Below are 17,926 nucleotides of genomic sequence, written 5' to 3'. Positions count from 1 at the left end.
ACCCCATGTAACCATGGGTTTGTTCTGTGAACCTGGTGAGGGAGTAACCAGTCTTTGATCCTTCCAGCAGAACCCTACCAGCAGAATACTGCGCTTAAACCACAACAAGGTATTGCTCCACAGTTCTGGAGGCCAGAAGTCAAAGACCAAGATGTTAGTAGGTTGGTTCTGATGGCTGAGAAAGTAAAAGTCTTCCATGTCTGCCTTTGTTTGGTGGCTTGCTAGCAGTCTTTGGTATTTTTTTTTTTATTGAGTTTATTGGTACAATCTAGGTATACAATACAGTTACATTCATCATTGGGATCCTGTACCTTTACATAATAGGTCTTGATTCTCATTTTTTCCCCTTGTCCCTGCCCTCCCTTCACCCCCTCCTCCCCTCCCCATTTACAAACACTTTATTTCCATTTTTTCAGTTTCTCATATTTTTTCCTCTCCCTTATTACCTTTCCCCCACCCTTCCCACTTTCCCTACACCTTTAGCCCTTTACTTCCTATTTCACATTATTAATTATCTCATTAGGATCCTGTGTACTATTATAGTTTTTCACAAGTCTTTGGTATTTTTGATAGTAAAGGAATCATTCTGTTCTCTTTCTTGTCTTTATGTAGCATTTTCCCCTGTATGCATATTTCTCTCTTCAAATTTCCCCATTTTACAAGAACACCAGTTGTATTTGGTTAGGAACCATCCTAATGACTTCTTTTTAACTTGGTTCCTTTTATAAAGATCCTAGACTTAGATCAGATCAAACTTTGAGCAACAGTTTAACCCATAGTAGTAACGATAAAAATGAGATAATACAATATCCCTACTGCTGAGAAAGAAAGAAACTGCCTCGAACTCTCGATGATCTGCTGGCCCACGTTCTAATTTCTTCACGTCCCTGATCAAATTCCTCTGGAGTGAGGTCTTCTTCACTGTCCTACCCGAAGCATTATCCCTCTACTTAATTTTCCTCCTTAGTGCTCATCCCCACCTGACAGTTGCACAGCGATGTGACTGTTTATTGTCTTCCACACTGGAATGGCAGCTCCTCAACTCCAGGAGAGCAGAGGCCCAGTCTAGTGTGTCCAGCCAGTCCTGGCATGGATTACACATTCACGGATGAATGAATGAATGAATGAATGAATAAAATATAACATAGGAATCAAAGGAACCCCAATGAAAGGTTGGAAAGATTTTCTGGAGGTTATTCTAAAGGCGGAAGTTTGGAAAATTCATCAGAAAGGAAGAATAGTCACTCACCAGTGTGTATATGGTGGCCTGTCATTCACTTGGGCAAAACTGTTACCCAAGATAGCTCACCAAGGGATCGGTAGTGGTGGAAGCTCCCTTCTGGTGTGAACTTTTGACTGAAATAGAATTTTTAGAGGTGAGTTTCCAGTTTTAGCTAGAATGTGAGTTGAGAAAAAGCTGACTGAAGGGCCCAGCTTGAAAAATAAATCAGACACACAAGCTTAAATATTGCATGGTTTCTCTTATATGAGAAACCCAATTTAGAAATAAAGAGCAAAATAAAAAATAGATAATAGGAAGCAGGGAGACAGATCTTTCTCAAATGTGGAGGGATCAAGAGATGGAGCGGGGAGAAGGTGGGGAAGGAAAGAGGATGAAAAATGGAATAGAGATGGGTTATGTACATGCAACAACTCCACACCCTAAATGTTGTGTACTATGTTTTATCTAAATCATCGTACTGAATCCTTAAAAAGTAGGGAGTACTTTCATCACTTTAGTAAGAAAGATTTTGAATTGAAGAGCTTTTTAGGGCTGGGGATTTAAATCAGTGGTAGCACCCCCTGCCTCTCAAGCACAAGGCCCTGAGTTTGATCCATGGTACCAAAAAAAAAGGAAGAAAAAAGACATCTTTGTTAAAGATGAAAACAGGAGAAAAAGAGAAGTCCAAAATAATAACAACAAAAAAACTATCTCTGATCCTTCCCATATTAGATTGCTGTATTAGTTTTTTAGGACAGACATAACAGAATACCATGTTTAAACAACAAAAAGGTGTTGCTGAATAGTTGTTCTCACACCTCATCAGACGGAGCAGAATGCGGTAGGGGAGAAAGAGATGATCAGAGAACCTATGAACACATGGGTAATAGAGCAGAATTCCTATAAGTAACGTAGCCCTATCTGCAGGTTGAATAGATATCTTACCTGTCTATAGAAATGTCAAAATGATATATGTGTATCACTTTTACACTTGTGCATTTGGTCCTAATTAATGAAATACAAACTCAAAATCATTACTAAACTCATAATAGATTTTCTGTTTTTGTGCTTTTTCTCATTCAATAGAAATTAAGCCATCATCATATCAGGATGGGAGAAATGTTTATTTTAAAAAGGAGGCTCTAAACTCTTGAAGTTGATACTATCTCACCTGAGAAACTGGTTAAAGATTCTGGAATACCATCCTTGGTGCTCCTGATTTGGCAGGCTAGGAATGGGGTCCAAGGATAACTATATATTTTTTAAAAGTTTCTCAGTTGGTCTTGATGTTTAGTTGGATTTTTAAGTCACCAAACTTGTCCACAGTTAGATAAACACTAGGGTTACTGTCATGGGGATTATGAATGTAGCATGAACCTTGTTCGTGTTCACATCCCTCAGACTGTGTCCTGCCCTGATCCTTTCCCATTCCACTTTGCTCATCCTTTAAGATTCAATGAAGATACCTTCTCTTCTTTCAAATCTTCCCTGATCCCCCAGATGGAAAGAACTCTTGCTTCCTTGGTATTTCTAGGGCAGTTTGCTTAGCTCTTCCTTTATGACCTAGTCTGGCTTTAGTCATGGGTATTTGTGTCTTTTTGTAGCTTTTTCCATAATGGGAAGGGTTCCTTGCTGAGCTCCAAGGGGCTGCACAAAGTCATGCATAGAAGAGGCTCGACCTTCTTTCTATTAGCTTGTTGGGGCCATCATAACAAAATTAGATGGGGTGGCCTAGACAACAGTGATTTATTTTCTCACAGTTGTGGAGGCCAGAAGTCCAAGATCAAAGTGTTACCAGTCTTATTTCTTCTAAATTCCTTCTTTTTGACTTGTAGTTGTCTGCTTTCTTGCCGTGTCCTCATGTGGCCTTTTCTCTGTGTGCAGGAATGCTGGGTGTCTCTCATTTCCTCAATTTACAAAGTCAGGTTAGATTAGGACCCACCCACGGCCTCATTTTAATATAATCACCTATTTAAAGACCTCCTCTTCAGCTGATGTTTTACTCTGAAGTACTTAGGAGTTAGTACTTCAGTCCATGTCACACTTTCTAAGCAGATTCTTTTCAAATTAATTAAAATTTTATTATTCTACAGTTTTAACTCTAAATGACAGAGTGTTACATTCATTTTGAAGTTGGATGAGGTCTTTTGGAAGACAGAAGAAAAGTTCAGTGACTTTTACTAATTAAAGAAAAGTTCTACTGAAAACAGAATTGTATTCAATAAGAAAAATTGCAGAGGCTCCACAAGAACAATAACAAATTACATGAGTATTAGTTGGAAAATTATTGAGTAGATCTAACAAGTTCCATAAAGAAAAATTTGCAGATCATCCTGAGCTATTGGTTGGTTTAATCCAAGGCAGCGTGGAATGCTATTATTAAAGAGGAACTTCAAGTGCATTAAGAGTAAGACTATCACATAATAGAGCTGCAAATAATCCTTTTGCTGCACTTGGCTCCTTTTAGAGATCATGTTTGGTGTGTAACTTTACTTTTTAATAGAGTCACAGAAACAAAAGAAGGTTTATTTTTTTTTAAAGGAAATATATTTAAAAGGGATGGGAAATGGGACTTATTTAATCTGGAGAAGAAAAGGCTGTCAGGTGACTTAATACATATGTTCTGGTGTACACATAGGGAAACTAATATGGTGGATCCTTTCCAGATGTTTTCTTTTTCCACTGAGACAAAGAGAAAAGGAACGTGTTTTTAAAAAAAGAGCTTTCAATCAGTGGTTTCCAAATTGTGTTCTGCAGGCCTTGAGCATTCTCATCTTCACTTTTATGTGCTTTATATATTAAGTGTTTCTGTTTTATTTTGTTTCAAAACAGTGTTCTGATGTTAAGCAGTTATGAAAACTAATGCTTTGGATAATGCATAAAAATCACAGACTTCTACTTCTGGGTGGGACTTTAAAAAAAATAACCATTTATCCAAACTTCTTCATTCTCCACATGAGAAATCTGGGGTCCTGAGAGGTTAAGTGACTTGCTCAGAAAGGACTTCCTAAACATCAGGATTTTAAAACACCAGTGCAGATTGTCAGAGGAGACTGTCTTTATGAAGACTTCTCTGAAATAGGATAGAGATGTGTTGAATGATTTGGGTGAGTATTTTCCAACTGGATTTCTATATTACAAGTGAGTGGGTTATAGAAGATGGTAGCAGAATCTATCATAGTTTCTACTTTAAAATGAAAGGTTGGAAGTAAAATCATTTAAAAATGTTTTTATTGCCTGTTCAAACTGGAAGTTTGAGAGTCTCTGAATGTGTGCTGAGTGAGTGTACACTGAACTGGTTACAGATATCCAATACTGACTCAGTTTAATATCCCTGTTGGAGCACTGGTTTACAACTTTAAGTTGTTTCTAATTTTTTTCATATATGGATTTTTTAAAGATAAAAGACTCATGATCCTGAATAAAATGAATCAGTAAGAGAAGTGATCATAATTATTTGCAAATGAATTATGATATTCACTTAATCCAAAGATTTCATTCATGTAATGAAAATTCTTACGTTGCACATATACATAATTCTAGGACTGATAAAATTGATGCTGAAAACAGCAACGACAACACCTAATTTGACCTTCAATTTCTTAGAAATAATGATTTAACTGCATATATAATAATTCTTGAAAGGACCTGAATTCGATCCCTGGTACCAAAAAAAACAAAAACAACAACAACAGCAACAAAACCCAAAAGCCAAAAAACCAAATAATTGTCGAGGTATGGATCTGTTTCCTCATTATTCACAAACAAAGCAAAAATGTTATTTTTTTAAAATCCCAGTTAATTTTTAAGTATTAAATTAAACAACTACAAATACCAGGAAATAAAAGTATTTCGTGTCATGTCAGGTTCTGGTATCATAATATATTATTATATTTCAGTATATATTGAAATATGTATTTAGTCCAAAATCCACAGAAAATATAGTGTCAAATTTGAATTTTTCAATATTATGCTTTTCTTTATATACTTAAATGAAAATAGGTAATGAAATATAATCTTATTATATAACAAAAATTTGTATTTATATTTTTGTAAAAAATATTATTAAAATTGGGTGAAAGCAAACTTCACAAAACAAGGATCAATAATACATGTATCTAAAACATAATATTTTATGTGAACTCTATTCTTTTCATGTGCCATACAAAAATTCCTTAAATGACCTAAAAATACCTGAGTGGCTCATGATATAGTAAGAAAGAGGACTGACATGACAAAAATGTTGAAAAATGCTGGTTCAAGCTACTGTTTCTCAAGAGTAATATATAAATCCCTTTCAAATGGAAGAAATACTTCTAAGGTCTCAAATTAATTACTTAAATTATCTTTGTTATATTTCACATATCATATATAAAATAAAATATATAATAATATAAAACATGACATGCTTATATCTGTAGCTCCCATATAACTATAAAACTAGAGCACATTTAAATGTTAAATAAGAAAGAAATTGTAGAACCAATAACATTTAAAATTAACATCATACATGGCAGATTTTGTCTAATCAACTTAGCCCTTGCAGTGCAAATCTAGTAACAACTGCAGTGTACATTTTTTCCTCCTGATCCTGTGTATAGTAGAGCAGACCATGGAATGAAATTCTTTATTAAAGGCACTCTGAAAATTTGCCTGTAGTGGACCATGACTTCACTTGGTCTTCCAAGTCATGTGCGTAAGTCATGTACTGGAACCATCTATTCTTTTCTTATTAATAATATTTAACATTTAGAATAATGCTATTTGCCACCATCACAATACAACCATAAATGCAAATATCCAAAGATGCCATAGTATGCTTCTAATAATTAGTTTAAGATTATCGTCAAAGTGCAAACATAAAATTAAAGAATTCTTGAAGAGGGGCTGGGAGTGATTGTCTTGCAATAGGCCCTGAGTTTGATTCCCTAGCACTGAAAACAAACAATTCTTATTTATTTATTTTTTTGGTACTGGGGATTGAACTCAGGATTTTGCACTTGCAAGGCAGGCATGGTGCCACTGAGCTAAATTCCTGGCCCCCAAACAAACAATTCTTGAAGAAAAAAATTGAACTCCCAAAGAATGCTGTAAATACTGTGAAGGGTCCATTAGCTCCAGTGAAATAAACACTGGTTTTGGTGATATCCAGAGTAAGTACTTTGGATCCTGTAACTATTTTAATCAATAATTTGAATCAATGACTGTGTTTGGAAAGTAACAACAAGGTTAGACTATTGGGAAGTCTGACATAAGCTATTTCCTATTAAAAATACAAGTTTCTTTCCTACATCCACTGTACAACTCCAAGTTGTCTGTGAGTTTAATTTTCTTTTAGTCATTGATTCATTATTTTCTGCTTCAATTCATTCAAATACTGGTTCTACAGAAACACTTATGTGATGTCGGTTGTAAGTAGAAAAATGATATATATTTGTACATACATATTTGCATTTTCAATGGTATTTTCTGGAGTGTTTCTAGGTATTTCAGTTCTTTCAAGTATTTTTAAAAATCTTGTTCATATCCTTGTTGTGAGCAAGAGGTTTCTACACTAACTTGATGTGAAGCCTAGCTTCTGGAATCAGTGTATGGGTGCAAAGAGGAAAGACCCTCACAACTTTGAGATAAGATTATCTTCTGTGAGTGAAATAAAGAAGCATAAACACATACAAGATAAGATCAACATCTTTGGTGGGGAAAATTCCAGCTTCCTGGCTTCTTGTGTACCTTAGGAGAGTTGTAGTCACAAGAATTCCAGGCACTGGAAGGGTATGGCCCCCATTGTAAATTAATCAACTGCTCTTTGTCAGACTTTTATGAATGGGATGAATGTGAGAACCAGTGCAGCTCTGGATGGATGGACCAGCTGAGCTAAAAGCAGGACTTGGATCATGGTGGCATTAGAAAAGGAAAGGCATGGGAACAGTTACTGATCTTCAGCTTCCCTCTTTTCCTGTTATTTCTGTGTTATGATTGCAATAGATGCTGAAATAATCTGAAATTCTGAATTAGTGGAATTCTACTTACTGATATCATAATGCTTTGTCATTCTATGAAGCTTTACAGTGATTTTGCTCTAGACAGAACAGGTCCCCCATTATTGCCCCTATTATATACACAGTCATGGGTCATTTAACCACAGGGACTTGTTCTGAGAAATGCATCGTTAGATTTCATCATTATGCAAACATCCCATAGTGTACTTACATAAAGTAAGACAGCTAAGATGTCACTAAGTGATATAATCTTATTGGACCACTGTTGCATGTGTGTTCCATTATTGACTGAAAGGTCATTAGATAGTGCATGACAGCAATACCTTGTGGTTTTCTTTCATAGTTCCTCTCATAAAATACACTTACTATTTATTGTGTTTCCTTGATTACAGTCCCTTTAGTGGCAGGGACCAGGCTACTATCTTATCCCCAGCACTACATCATCAGATCCTTAGTGCAAAATGAGTACCTGTCTCAGGATAGGAGATTATGAAACTAAAATTTCAGGTTCCTCTAACTTTTACAGTTGTTTTTTTTTTTTTTTTTTTTTTTTTTTCTGGTACCAGGGATTGAACTTGGGTCCTTGCGCTTGCAAGGCAGGCCACCGAACCACTGAGCTAAATCCCTGGCCCTAACTTTTACAGTTTAAGTAATTGAGATGTAGTATTTAAAACCTTTCTAAAAAAAGTTTTAAAACATTTTCCCATCTTCTGGCTTGCCAGCCTGTGGATCCTCAAGGTTTTCTGAATAAGTGCTAATCTATGCTAAATAATTTAGAAAGATCATTTATGAAAGTGATTCTTGATTATATTTTTAGTTTTTTTTTTACGTCTTTCCTTTCCTTTATCACATTCTTAAGGTTCCAAATTCTCCCCAAACATTTAAACTCTTCCATGGGCCACTGTACTCTATTTTGTATTGGCTCTGTGATTCCTTTGTAATGCATCATCAGGAAGAAGAGAATTCTGAGAAAGAATCACTTCTTGGCTGGAGGTAAGTACTAGTCACCCATTCCTTTCCACATTTAAGAGGACCTTATAGAGGCAGGCCCATCAGGAGAGGAAGCACATGTAGTTCTCTCTGGTCCTGATGTATTCATATATTCTCGAATTACCTGCAGCACAGTATAATGATACCTTCATGAAATGTTAATGTAGATATAAGTTCCAGAGCAACATACACCAAAAAGTAGTCCTTCTCATGGTTTTTGCTGCTTATGAGAGAGAGCTCTTTGAAAAGGAGATAGAAAAATGCAGATAGAAGGAGAGAGGTCCAGAGTTCAGGAGGCTAGATGAACCCTGCTATCTGAGATCTTGGGCGATTAGATAAAAGGTACCAGACCAGAATCCACAGAGACTAACTCATTCAGTTGGCACTAACAGAGTGAATCATTTTTCTATGTGTCAACCTCCCCTCTCCGCCAACTGCCAACATCACTAGCTCCTCCAGGCAGGGGACTGTAACTAATTGTGTCATAACACCTAGCGTGGATTGTGTGACTTCCATTTCACCCCCTTTTCACTACACTTGGTTAACAGAGCCAAGTTGTAGTATTTTAAAACTTTTTTCTACAAAAACAAATTTTAATAAAAACAAATTTAATAAAGAAAATAATAAAGAGCCTCAATATGTATCCCAGGGTTATGATTCTTAAGCCCCTCAAGGCTGGGATCACAGGTGTGTGCCTCTACACCCAGCTACAAAAACCATTTTATTTTTTTAGATATGGACTTAAAATTAAATGGAGGATAGAAACTATATTATGTATGTATTCATCTGGTAAGCAACAAAGTGGATCCATTGGTTTTACAAAACTCTGTAAAAGTATTATGTATCCCTGTAATCCCAGCACTTAGGAGGCTGAAGCAGGAGGATCACTGTGCGTTTGAGACCAGCCTGGGCTATATAGTGAGTTCCAGGTCAGTCTCAACTACATAGTGAAACCCTGTCTCAATACCCCCTCTGCCAAAAAAAAAGTATTATGTATCTTCCTTCTGTCAAAGGGGGCTCCCAAGTACCAAGTATGCTTGTGTATTATAGATATTCAGTGAGGTTCGAGTCTGTACAGTGACTGTTATTCTTTGATGGTCAACATTAGTGGTTCTCTGATGGGCACCTTCTTTACCACCAAGCATGTACACCTGAATCATAATGCTAATGCTTCCTCCTGTTTGAGGTAGCTATGTTCCTAAAAGTGAGAGGGCTGAGACAGACAGAGCTAGAAAAATTTCCACTTTCTTTAAATTCACCAAGTTACACAGACCAACAAAACTCTTTGAGGAGGTTTTCTTGGTGCACAAAGTTGTATATAAAATAATTTCACAAGTACGTCAATTTATCTTGGTGCACAAAGTTGTGTATAAAATAATTTCAGAAGCACATGCAAAAATGTGCTTGATTGTAGGCATATCATAAAGGCAGATAATGGAGTTTCCTGAATGTGACTGATTAAAAATGTGGGATCTTGATAAGTTACTGTTGGGAAGACTCATGAACGCCATCCTGTGTACCCCACTTCATTCAGAGATCAGAGAAATTCAGGCTAAGGGAGGTGAAGTAACTTGCACAAGGTCACAGAGGGGATCAAGAGTAAAGTGTGAGAGTGGCAGAAGATTATGTGAGCTGTCTGTAGAGTTTATGCTCTGCTGTTTATGTCCTGCTGATGAGCCTGCAGGGATCAACTGCACCGGCTGCCATGAGAGAAAACCTACATGGAGCCAAAGAGTTCACTCCCAGTGCAGACCACAGGCTGCCATCCTGAGGCTGGCTGGTGATTAGGAAAATGGCCAGCTTTGTTATGTCTGTGAGCTCTCTCCCAAAAGCCAACTCTATATTCGGACTCTAGCTGGGCTTTGTTGTGTAGGTCATGCTGGAGGCTATCAGTGTGCCTGGAGAGATGAAAGTTTGGGGACCCTTGCTCAGCCAAAGGCACACACCCTGTTCATGTGTTGCTTTCAGATGTGTTGCATTCAGATGAAAACTATTTCTGGTAGAAGTCGTGGTTTAAATAATACTGAGGGAGGAAACTGATGCTATGCAAGGTAGAAATTAGGGTCTCTAGGAGCCTGGGCCACCTGGAGGCACCATTACAATTCAGAGTCAAGTGAGAACTGCTTTGGGAAGGTAAAGAATCTGAAAAAGGAAAGTGACTCATCTGGATTATGCTGAGCAAGTAAGCAGGCCCTTCCCTTAACCTGATTGTGTCCCTTTATCAGTGCCAGACAGAACACTTGACCACCTTTCTTTCTGAACTCCCCTGTTTACTACAAGGTTCTTTGGATTTTTAGATCACAGAGATGAGGAAATGAATCAGTGTAATTTTGAAATATTGAGAGACATAGGAATCACCCTCTGGAAGTCAGTGCAGTTAGGAAGGACCACACACACACAACATTAGCTATCTGGAGAAATAGCTCAAAAGATGGTTTAAACACAAGGGGCTGAGAGAATTCCGAGCACCCTATCTAATCAAGGTGACCAGACTCTGAGTCTAAGGGAGGTGCTTTCGTAGTAGAGCAGTGGGACCACTTTTGGAAAAACCACAAAGTGACAGTGAAGGATTAGGCTCTTAACTAAGAAAGCTGAAGTCCAATGAGTTGTCTGAAGATAGAGGTGTTAACCTAGGACATATGGTCAGCCAGAGTCTGGATGAACTGCAATCTGAAGAGCAAGGATTTGGTTATTTATCTGCCCTGGCCAAAAATGGTGTAAGTTTGGGCCCCTTGAGAAGTGTCCCTCACTGTGTGGAGCCCTTGCTTGGTGGCTTCACCATGGCCTCTGTCACCTCTCCCCCATGCTTATTGTTCTCCCTACTCTGATTCCGTGTCCAACAAGGGAACTTCTGATGAATTATTCAGCTTCTAGGAACAAGGATGGGGTGACAAATGCAAGGAGTCATTGTATTTGGTGGCCATGAATATTTTAGTCACTGAAAAAACAAATCCTTTCTTATTAAAGATTAACACATCTAGAGATGAATATATACATTTACTTTAACTTTGGCTAGGACACATCAGACTACATAAGGCTTACTATGTATTTAAAAAGTTGACTTTCTGTGCCTGAAAGCTAATATGCATATTTTGTAACATGGTGACCACATCTGATTATCACTGGGTCTTTCCCTAGGGCAGAGAGTAGCAGCAGCCCATTCTCCCTTCTGTCTCTGATGCCGTCACTATTACTTTATCTTTGCCAGGGAGATTTAATCAGAAATAGCTGTGACATGGCACCCCCTGGAAGCTCACAGATAAGCCCACCGAGGTAGAAGGGCAATCCTAGCTCCTATCAACTTTTGGAAGTCTATTGCCATCAGATTGTTCAGGCTGTTTAAATGTTCAGTGGTTTTGATTTTGACTTAAAAATAATTTCGGTTGAATGATCCAAGAATAAGAACCTCAAGTTGATCAAGAACTCAGATTGACAATGATTTATCATTTATTGAATAAGCATAAGAAAGTTAATTACTAATGAGTTCAATTGGCTAAGGCTCCCTCCATCCCAGAACATAAGATTCAAAGTGCAAAAATAAGGGGCATTTAGGGTGGCTTTTGGCTGTCATCAGCTACCATTCTGGACTGTCTTACTTAGACAACATTGTGTCTAATGGCTTATATCTAGAAAAAGTGTGCCCCTGGGGGAAATAAAAACAAAGCAGGGAGAGACACACTTGTTATGTGTCATATAGTATGCCATTTGTTTTCCTATAGCTTGTCTCATTGAATCTCAACATCAGCTCCGTTGCAAAGATTATTATTACCTGAGATCCAGAGAGGTTAAGTGATATAACTGAAGTCACTCAGCTCCCAGTGGCAGAGTGGGGGTGTCAGATAAAATCTGACCGGCATCATTCAAAGTTAAAAGGTTTTCTATTATGGCTTATTGCCTTTAAAAGATGGTGGGGGTGGTAGCACATACCTGTGATGCTAGCATTCAGAAGGCTGAGGCAGTAGGGTGTCCACTTTGGAGCTAGCCTGGGCTACATAACAAGTTCAAGTTCAGCTTGGACTTCAGTTCCCTGTCTTAAAAACAAAACAGCACAACCACAATAAAAACAAGAAACAACAACAAAGACAGTGTGTAGAATACAGCTCCAGACTGAAGTTAAATTTTACAAAGTAGGGAAACAGAGAAACTGATCCCAAGTGCTTTACCTTTCTCTTTTTTATTTTTTAAAAAAGGACATAATTAACATTCTTTTAGTTGAAGAGAGGGCGAAAACTCATTCCCCTTTCTCCTCCTACTCTCTACCTCCAACTTTGAGTAAAGTAAGCTTCCTGAAAGATATACTGTAGTAAGACAGAAGAGCCTTGATACAGAATAAAATGGCAAAAGATAAACCACAGAAGAGGAGGAACAAAGGATAATGCTTTTCCTAAGTCCTGGTGGGAAGTGGATGCAAATGTTCTCAGAGCTTCCTGGTAGCCAAGGCAAAGGAGAAACATCTGGCATTACATGGTTTTCATTGTCAAATAAGGAAAAGATTACTATTATTATTATTAGAAAGATAACCTTTTAAAATTACTCTTAGCTGAGAGAAATTTATCTTTTGAGTTTATCCTGAAAGGGACATAAACGATGTAAAATACTAGAGAATAGTTTAAGAAAACACCAGGATAATTTGTTTTTGTGTGTCTGTGACAGGCAACACTGGTAGAGGGATCATTTCTTTTTGTTCTGGGTGTTTATTGAATTTGACACAATAACTTTTGACAACTTGATCAAAGGAAGTTTTTCCTTGAAGGCCTTTAATTGTTTCCTGCTATGATGTTGTTCAGGCAAGGTCTTTCTACAATTTTATTTCTAAGTGAAAGTCTTTTTTTTTTTCCCCTGTCCGGCCAAATTTTGGGTGGAAAATTCTGAGAACAGGTTCCACATTGGACTCTTTATATTTTGTGTAAAATGCAGATGCACATGTGCATACCCGGAGGACGTAGAGGATCTTTCCATAGGGAGAAGATTTTCACAATGCTTTATACTTAAGTATTGACTACTAATATCTGCTCAAGAAATTATAATCAAGCAAATCACTGTAGTGTTACCCATTCCACCATATCTTACCTCCGAGTTGTCAAAATGTTTATCTTTCTCTCTGTTTTGGTCCTTATTGCATTGTCAAGAGTCAAAACTACTGACAGAGTCCTCACTTTGAAGTCAAATTTTGTGTTTTTTTTCCTTTCCATCCTTAGACTATTTTAAATTTTTTCGTCTCCAAATTTCTCCTATAAATAACAGCTATTCAGTAGCATTTCTACACAGGTGTTCTGGGAAGACAGCTTCCATCTATAAGATTCTGTGCACCTCTAGCATTATACAGGGGTCTAATGTGTGTGTGTGTGTGTGTGTGTGTGTGTGTGTGTGTGTGAGACATAAAATAATCTTTTAATAAAGTTTACAGGAGGGTAGAGGGGAGATTGTGTTATAACAACATAAATAAGTTTATGACTGACTTCTAATACATTTTCTGTGATTGTGAGGAAAGTGACCTGATGCAAAGACATTATGGGAGAGTGAAATTTTGTTCCATTGCAGAAAAATAACTTTCATAGAAAGCACAAAATAATATTAAAAATGGAGACAAAAATTGTCCAGGTTTTCTAAATTTGATGCTTTAACATTTTTTCTTGCACTACTTTTCAGGACTTTTCAAGGACTCCAGAGGGAGTTGGGGGTGGGGCCGATACACATATCTCTCTCCAGAAGCTTTGCTTGCAAGGCTGCATACCTTGAACTTGCATTTGACTGCAGTTACTCTCTGTGTTACTTTTAACTCCCTGGGCTGAAGGCAGCTGTCTTAAAAAATTCCAGAAGCATGAGTCCAAAACAAAATTATCCCAACTGGGTGCTCTTCAGAACGTACTGCAGCCTCGACTGTTAACAGGCTATGAAGAAACCATTTGGGCAAAACTACCTTAGAATATGGCACTTTGCTTGCTGCTTCTTCTTCCCAAAGTACTCTCTCATCTCCCCATCTCCTTGTTCAGAGCGGTTAGACTATCTGTCTCTATTATTATTATTGTTATTATTACTGTTTACCTTTTTAGAGGAAGAAGAAGACAGATGGTAGATATTCCTGAAAGAGCAGGATTCCTTTTGCACCCCACCCCCGAAACTGCCTCGCTTTGGTGGTTTCCTCTTTTAGCTTACAACTCTCAAACTCCCCACCTCCCTGGGCAGCCTGTTTGCCTGAAGTGGAGAATTCTGGCAAAAGGCGGTTCTCCATAGGTGCTCTTTTGAGAGCCCAGCTGCTGGGCGTGGAGGCCAAGCCGTGAAGACCCAGCTCTGCTGGTGTTCTTGCCTACCTTAAATTGTCTTCCACTCATCCCTAAGGCAGGCTTAGGGAAAGGAAACTATTTTTTCAAGTTGGGTGTGCATATCAAATACGACTTCCCGGAGGCTCCTTCTAAGCTACTTCTGCATATCAAAGAGGGTTTATTTATCCCATTAGTTAAGTCATCACATTTAAGTCAAAAGGCTTTTTACAGGTGTGGAACTCTTTAGAAAGGACTTTCCATTCTCCAGTGCTGTGCTGACAACAAAGTTCCCACACTAGCTGCTATGCTAATTTGAAAGATGCTCTGTTGTTTTAAGGAGAAAAACAAACACTTCAGGAAGAGAAATGTTCACAGAATGTTGTGGACCTGGTGTGAGTGGATGAAGCTAATATTTTTCTTCCTTTAGCAGATACAGCTTGGCAATCATAGTTACAGCTGTTATCACTGAGTGACCCTAAGCTTGTTTGGTGCCATTTGAAGCCTCCTTTTACAATTGTCCTACACAGTATAGCCATAGTGATCTTTCTAATCTAAAAATCCTATCATGGTATCCCCTACTCATTAGTTTTAAAGTCTTCAAGGATCCCTAAAAGGTAGCACGGCTGGGACATCTTTCATGCCCTGGCTCCTGCCATCCTGTCTACCTTTACTGTCTCACAATGAGCATACTTTAGACCAACAGATTCAAACACTGGTGACTGAGCACCGAGCAGAAGACCAAGTATGTAGAATTATTCTGGTTTTCTTGCTGTTATCATCTCAATTGTATAGGTTGGGAAATGGAAGCTTAGAGAGATCAGATAAACTTGTGGAAAGTTACCAACAGGCAGAGATTGAGTCCCTCTCAGCTGGTCTGACCTCACAGTCTGCATGTTTAACCACTAGGCTATATTGCTTCTCTTGTTGAATGCTAGTTGTTTCTGAACATCACATTCATTGTCTCTCATGACTGAAAAGTCCTATCCCATATTTTCATTTGACGCCTTTTCTGCCCTTCTTTTCTGCAACTTCTCTGGAAGCCTCACCAAACTCCCCAAAGCAAAGTTAGGAAGCAATCACACAGCCAGATTAATGTGTACAATCCAGCCCTTATTAGACTGGGGTAGGCTTCTTTACATCTTTATTACCCTGACTGAGACTTTGAGCTTTTTCAAGCAAGATAATTGTCTTTTATCACCAATACCTACTTTAGTAACTATAACTAGTTGGTGCTCAACCAATTCTTGCCAATTGGAATGAATGCAAGAAGGAAAGGACAAGAGTTGGGGGAATGTAAACTGCATAAAGTTTGCTTTTTTAAGTAGATTTTTGTCTATGCTATAGTACAAAAGTTCCCTGTGTAAGGTTTCTGCATCACTCAGAGTCCTTGAAGATTATAGTGGGCTCCTTGAACTATTTTCAAGATTTCAAAAAGGCTAACAGAAACCATTATATTGTTTGAGGTAAGTCCCTACAGGCCAAATAAAATGTCAAGTTTCTTTGCTTTTGTCTCAAATCATACCAACTTGGTGTGGTAACAGATTCTCTTCTCATGATCAGAAATACTGACTGGTAGGAAGGGCTGTGTGTGTTAAATAAAACCATACAAAAATAAATTATGTGTTACTTAATGATGCTTGTTTGGTGGAAGAAATTTCTCAAAGGTTGGGCTCACAAGGGAAAAATTTTCTTTCATGCTATAATATGAGGAAATTTCTGTCTTAGTGAATGGACTTCCCCATATTTATACTATGAAGGATGACTTTTATAGGCCCAAACTGTCTAAACTCACAATCCCCTTTTCAAAAAGCTGTGGTAATTAACTTGTGATTGAGCAAATATGGCTTTCCTAGTGAACATATTTTTAAATCTTCCCATTGACAATTGGATGTAAGAGTGACTGGGTTTCTTTATCTGCTGTGCATTGATCATCATATTTAATATAGCTTATTGAGTTGAACTTAAATTCTTTTCACTGCTACTTTCTTCCAAAGAAATAGAAAAGGAAAAATAACAGATAAGAGAGCAGAAGAGACAAATGAGTTTTCTTCTCTACTTTTTATGGCTTCTGGCCAGCACATTTTGATTATGAAAACTGCCAGCAGGCTAGCTTATTGAAATAAATTCCAAACCCCCAATTTGTCAGATTTCTTACAGCTTGCTTCAGAATACACCATTATTATAAATGATTTCATTCCTGTCAGCAAAGTCAAAGGGTCCTTCATTAACAGTTCTGGCTCTGTCACAAACCTTTCCATGGATTCATTTGGCCACATGATTTATTATAAAATTCACAGTTTGTAAACATTGCCATAACCTTTCAGGTAGTAAATTTATCAAATTCTTTGTTATACCTCCTCAGTTTTGGCTGACACATCTTCCTAGTAAATATCTTTCCTTTTCTTGCTTATCATCCTTCACAGACAAGACTACTCTTTTCTTCATTTTGAACCTCACAATGTCATAGTCCTCAAGTTTCATTGATGATAGTAATCAGGCCCTGACATCTGCAGCACTAAATTCTATTCCATCTCATCTGAAGTGCATCTGTTATCTCCTCACTGTACTTCAGCCTCCACAGAGAGGCTGGAGCTGTCCATTCAAAAGCCAGATTGGGTCCTACATATCCTCTGATTATAAATCCCGGAGCTTTCCTTGTGGCTGACATTATCAACTCTACATTCCTTGATATGATATCCAAGATCCTTGACAATTTGTCTACAAGGCTAACTTTTCATCTTCAACTGCTACCAAAGCCAGGAAAGTTTGCTCGCCTTCAGTAAGCTTGGAAACTTGCCTTTTTACAACAGGGCCTGACCACTCATGCCTAGAATGGTCTTGCATCCCTCTTCAATCCCCACTCATCTTCGAAGCTCTGCTTAAATGCCATAACCTTTGGTAATGTGTACTATTGTATTATAACATATGTCACTTTTTAAGTTCTATTATAATTAGCTCTTTCTGTGTCATCTTCTTTTATTCCTATGAACTCTGTGAGGGCAGAAGTTAGGTTGATTTATATTTGTATCCCTAGGGCCAGTGGCTTCCAATCACTAGGAAGACCATGAAATTTAATCCACCTGGGACACTTATGAGAGTATCAGGAATACAGGGAACTATTATCTTGGGACTACAGCATAAACCGAGATTCATCTTGGCAATCACTATAGGATAAAAAGCTTAAGCTATGTTCAGGGATACTCCAAGCCTTTCTAAAGTTCTCGCTGTACTTACTTTCCAGTTTTATCTTTTTTTCAACCTTTTTCTCCAGCACCCACTCAATGTAAATCCTTCATGTAGTCTCACTAAACTTCCTTAAGTTGTGGAACAGTCTCTGTCATCTTTATCTCCCTGTGATGACCATGTGGAAAATTTTCCCCTGCCTTTTAGAAGTCCCATGTGCACAGATCCTTTTTTGTCTCCCCAGAGGGAGTTAAGAGCTCCTGTGGGAT

Source organism: Fukomys damarensis, unplaced genomic scaffold, assembly GCF_012274545.1.
Source record: "Fukomys damarensis isolate Sample0158 unplaced genomic scaffold, DMR_v1.0_HiC HiC_scaffold_14, whole genome shotgun sequence".
Lineage (NCBI taxonomy): Eukaryota > Metazoa > Chordata > Mammalia > Rodentia > Bathyergidae > Fukomys > Fukomys damarensis.
Note: the sequence above shows the minus strand (reverse complement) of the source record.